Source organism: Sarcophilus harrisii, chromosome 4, assembly GCF_902635505.1.
Source record: "Sarcophilus harrisii chromosome 4, mSarHar1.11, whole genome shotgun sequence".
Taxonomy (NCBI): Eukaryota; Metazoa; Chordata; class Mammalia; order Dasyuromorphia; family Dasyuridae; genus Sarcophilus; species Sarcophilus harrisii.
In genome coordinates this window covers 258,031,364-258,037,363 of record NC_045429.1, presented here as the reverse complement: position 1 = coordinate 258,037,363, position 6,000 = coordinate 258,031,364, and positions in this window count along the sequence as shown.

Genomic DNA, 6,000 nt, shown 5'->3' with positions numbered 1-6,000 from the left:
TAATCTCTATGATGGTGATTTATCATAAGATTATAGATTTAGAGTTAGAAGGGATCTTAGAAGTCTGGGTTCTGCCAATTACTACTGCCTTCACCTTTCTGATTACCATTTACTGTTTTATTGTTTATATATCTAGTTACATGGAAGCTTCTTAAAGGCAGGAATATTTTTCCCCCTTTCTCTATAATCCCAATGCTTAGCATATTAGAATATAAGTAGATACTTCAACTGCCGAATAACCACAGTTATTTCTGAATCACCACTATGAGACTAAGTACAAAGTAAGCTAGTGTATGATTTGAGTAATGAATCATTGAGGAAGCATCCAGAGAGCTGGATTTCAAGTCAGAAATTCAGTTTCAAATCTCATCTTTGTCATTAGCTACAACCATAAACAAGTTATTCATGTAACTTCTCAGTCAAAAAGCATTTATTAGGCACCTACTATATGGCAGATGGACTCCATCCACTGTGACATCTAGTGGCCCTAAATTTATTTATATGAGTTCCTAGACAAATCAATAAAATGGAAATCATAATAGCACTTATCTTAGAGGGTTATCTTGAGTTAATCAGAAGTAAGATAACATAAAAGATTTTACAAAACTTTATGTGAATACAAATTATTATTATTCCTGTACTGGCAGTTCTTCATTAGGATTGTGAGTTGCTTTTTCTCATTGTAAGGGTAGATTTGCACTGATCCATCTATAACCTCTATCCATCCCTCTGAAGACTAATGATAGTTTTTTGCCAATAGAGTCTATTTGGCAAAAGGGCAATCTATGTGTAGACCTGAAATCTAGAGCAATGAACTAGCCCATAGAATGATGGAATACATATCTGCTGCCTCATTGGTCCTGTGCTCTCAACAACTGAGTAAACCAGTCAAGAGGGCATTAAATACTCAATTTCTATTAAAATGTTCATTGCCTAATTTATTGATTCCACTCTTTGTTTCTCTCCCTTGGGCCCATGATTCCCTCTAATTGCCATTGCATTTGTAAAGTATTTCAATTTAGAGATTAACAGCTGTTTAAGTGTGTGGCTCAAGAGAGCTATTTGCTCTACTCCCCTGTTCACAGGCTGCCCTTCTAATCCCTGCCAGTCACCTCAGAAATATATACTGATCCCAAAATCACCCATGGTACAGACATCCCCTGCTGATAGGAGACTGACAGCAGAGTCCTCACACAGAAAGCCTTTGAACCTTGGCAAAAATAAGCAAAGAGCAATGGGGGAAATGAGGATGTGGAATGATACTAAAAGAATCTTCATGATTATCAATGATTCTGGGTACTCGGTATGTTGTGACAAGAGACTAAAAGGAACTAGCAGTGAGTGGTACACTGGAAATGGAGCTGGATGTGGAGTTAAGTGTCCTAAGTCTGAATTTTATCCCTGGCACATACTATGAATGTGATCTCAAGCAAGTCATACAAAATAATAACAAAATAATAATAATAATAGCTGGTACTTAGATAGTTCTATAAGGTCCTTTTTTAGGTTATACAGATCCTTTTTTTTTTTTTTTTTTTAGGTTATACATGTATATTTATTTTTTTACATATTTCCATGAGTCATGTTGGGAGAAAAAAACCAAACAAAGGGAAAACATGAGAAATTTTTAAAATCCCATTCACCAACCTCAACTTCTAGATTCCTTGTTTCCCATCCCAAAGTTTCACTCAATCACCTAGTCTTTCCCTTAGACGCTGTGGAATACCAGTTGCATAGTTCAACAAATTTCCTTTCATCCTTAAATATTTTCCTTTCCCACTTCCTTCATCCTTTAATTGTTTGTGTTTCCTTGACTCAGTGTCATTTAGTCAATAACAATTATTTCTATTTTGGCCAGAAATCCTGAGAGTCTTTCCCTCCCAAACAGATTTTTTTTTGTTTTGAGGAGGTAAAAGAGTTTTTGTTTGGTTGGGGGGTTTTTTTGCTTCCTTTCTTACCAATACTGAACGAGTATTGCCTCAGACAAAGTGAGATCTGGGAAAGGTTTTAGCTTAAAAAGACCAAGGTCTCCCACTGCATCCAGAGACATCTCTGTCTCTGTCTCCAGTCATCCTGATTATGTCTTGCCATTCAGCCAGATGGCTCGAGAAAACAATGAGGCTGGTGACTATAAGGAATCCTACTGAGGAATTGTTTGCCGAGAATTTTGGAAATGCTCCCAGTTATCTCATAAAATTTCAGGAAGTATTAGCAGGATCCTCCTGGGGACTTAATGAATATTAAGGGAAAACCTGGCCAGTTTCTGGAGTAAACATAATTCTCCTAAAGGAATGAACAAATATTCTTTTTGGCAAGCCTCTTGAGATGAAAAAATCCTCTACTTGAGAGGATTATTCTATCTCAAGGGTCATTTATTAAATGAGAATATTTAACATAGAGCCTTCTTCGTTCTTAGTCTCCTTTAGTGGAAAGAGACTTTGAGAATTCAGTTAGGAAGCTTGGTGGCACTTGCCTAACAGCCTCCCACTTGAGACTGAATAGCTACGATCTGGGTTCTCCCAGCTAAAGGAATTAAGATGTTGGGGCTTCCTTATAGTAGTGATGATGTCGCATGTTATCTGTTTGTTTCTGATATTGTCTAGGTGATCACCATGTTAGTTAATTGTGCATTACTTTTATGCTGTAAATTTCCTCTTATATCTTATTTAAATCAAGGCTATGAGCAGTAACTATATTTCACCTTTTTAAGTCTGTGCCTGATTAATGCAAAATCCTTTGAATCTAAATTAATCCTACACTGATGTGGGGTTTGGCATCAAAATGATGTGGTTAATGTAGACATCAAATGATGGCAGGAACCAAATGTTGGAGTTCAATCATGTGGAGAGTTCACAATGGCCATTCTCTTTGGAAAAAGGTAGATTTAGGGGAAAAGATTACAGACAAAAAGAAAGGGATACAATAGACACCAGAAAAGGTAAATATGAAATAGAGTTGTGAGAGCATATGAAAGACAAGTTCCCCAGGGGAATTCACAGTTATCTAGTAGAAAGGAAACACTCCATGAGGTTGGGGTGTACCCTTAGCTGGCAGGCTAAATCCTAAAAGGGACTCAGCATCCTAAAAGAATTAGCTATAAGTAGGAGAAGAGGGGTTGGGAAGGCTAGTGGGGATAGGAGAAATACCATGTGACATGGAGGAGGGGTAAAGAGAAAGATACCAGGAGGCAGAATACCATGGCAGACTGACCCCAAAAAAAGCAGCACCCATGGGATGGCCCATAAGTAGATTTTATAGGGGAAATTTAACCTCAGGGTATTTCTGATAGACATGGCAAGATGACACTGCTAAAGACCCTACAGGGGGAGAGTCTCTGGGGTTTGACATAATTTGAATTTCAGACTGGGCAACTTCCCCAGATGGTGGGATTAAATTGATCTCTATCAGTGCCTTCTCTCTCCCTGCCTCAGGGATCAAATCTAGTTTCTCTTTGTCCAACTGCTCCTCCCAGGACCTCATCAGTGACTTTGCCTATAGTACTGCCTCACTTAAATCTAATTCACCTACAAGTCAAGACATCACCTTCCTGATGTCATTGCAGAACGAAGGACAAATAACCATCTGCCATACCAGCAGCTGCCCCACTGATGAGATCCTGAGTAACAGGGTGTGGTTGGCAGAGAGGAACTGCAGTACTGATGGAATTGCTCCCTGGGGCAGCAAGGGAAGGGCACTGATGGAGACCAGTTTAGTCTCATAATCCCACCTCCTGTCGAGATCTTGGGCAGCCCCACTTTGCTGTGTCTGCTCAGAAATCTAAGTCAAACCCCTGAGGTTAAATTTCCCCTATAAATCTGTCTATAGATCATGCCATCTTTGCCAAATCCCTTTTGGGTTATATCCTGCCATGATACCGTTTTATGGCTTCTTTTCCCTCATTCCTTCCCCATGCCTCTCCTCTCACCCCACCATGCTTCATGTCTTTCTCCTTCTTATAGTTAACTAACTCATTTAGGGTGCTAAACTCTTCTGTAGATTTAGTCCGTCAGCTAAGAAAATACTTCGGTCTCACAGGGTGTTCCATTTCTCCTGGTTAATTGAAAGTTCCACTAAGAATTGTGAATTCTTTCCATCATTGTTAAAATCTCTTTCCTTATGTTATTGTTCTATAAGAAACAAACAATGGGATGATTTCAAAGAGGCCTGAGATACTTACATGAACTGATGCTAAGTAAAATAAACAGAACCAGGAAATCATTATATATGGCAACAAGATTATACGACAACCAATTTTGATGGACATGATGGCTCTCAACAATGAGATGACTGAGGTCAGTTCCAGTGATCTTATGATGAAGCGAGCCATCTGTACCCAGAGAGAGGACTATGAGAACTGAGTGTGGATCACAACATAGTATTTTCACTATTTTTGTTGTTGTTTGCTTGCATTTTATTTTTTTTCCTCATTTTTTTTTCCTTTTTGGTCTGATTTTTCTTGGGCAGCACAATAATTATATAAATATGTATACAGGTATTGAATTTAACGTATATATGTGTGTGTGTGTGTATATATATATATATATGTACATATATATGTTGAATATATATATATATTCAACATGTTTAACATATATTGAATTACTTGTCATCTAAGGGAAGGGGTGGGGGGAGGAGGGAAATATGGAACATAAGGTTTTGCAAGGGTCAATGTTGAAAAATTATCCATGCATATGTTTTGAAAATAAAAAACTTAAAAAAAAAAAAAAAACTTTCCTTACTAACTATATATTCTCCCAACTATTTCAAATTTATTTACCTTCCCTGGTGTATATTGTATCTCATTGTCTGTTAATGGCTTCCACTAAATAAAACTACCTTTTGCCAACAGGAATGACCATTTTGAATTCTTCACATGACCAAACCCCAACACCTGGCATCGGATCACATCATTTGAAACCATTAATTGCTCTCCTAAACCATATCACGACTCCATTCCATCCCTCCTCCTTCCTTCTTTCTTTTCCTTACTTCCATCATTCCCTTCTTCCTCTTACTTTCTCCTTCCCCATAGGAATTCATGCACTTATATTTGGATGCTCTCTCCAAAGAAATAAAAATGTCTTAAAACAGGTCTGGGAAACCAGGCTTTGATAAAGTCCATTCAGATTCAAAGGAATCTATTTGACTGTGCCTTAAACTTAAATCACTCTAGCTATCACTGATAAACCAATACTAAGTCCCAGTTCAAGACTGTAGGTTGTTTGGATTCTGAAGGCTCAGAGTAAGTATAAATGGCAATTGTTTTGTTCCAGTCAGAAAGCCTATGGATCTTCCTCTGTCAAATTGATTTTTTTCTTTCTTTCTTTTTTTTTTTTTTTTTTTTTTTTTTTTTTTGGAATAGTCAAATAAGGCCATCTTTTGCTTCATTTCTTATCCAACCTTAAAGATCTTACAAGAAAGGAATATATAAATTTCTTAAAATAGATCTCTGGAAAACTAGGCATGGATAAAGTCAGGAAAATCCAAAAGGTGTTATAAGACTAAATCCAAAGTACTCTAGCTTTGATTGATCAACAATGGGCCAAAACTTAAGCCTCAATTGGATGTTTCTTGGATTTTGTTAGATCAGAATATGTATAAATAGCAATTTTTCTGTTCTGGTTAGAAACCCTAAGGGTCATCCCTTCCCAGATGTAATTTTTCTTTTTAAAGTAGATGAAAGGCCTTTTTTTTTTTTTTTTTTTTTTTTTTTTTTTTTTTTTGCTTTATTTCTAACCTAGTCTTAATCACTAAATGAATGTTGCCTCACATAAATTGAGATCCAGGAAAAACCAAGTTTAAAAGACCAAGGTCTCCAACTGCAGCCAAGTCCATGACTAGAGATGGACTGATCTATACCTTGCCAACAGACCCAAATGACACAGAAAAGAATGCCTCACCTAAATCCAATTCACTTGCAAGTCAAGACATCTGGATGTCATTGACCCTCTTCAAAGGACAAATTTTTCATCTACGATTATAGAAATCTGGCTCCCTATG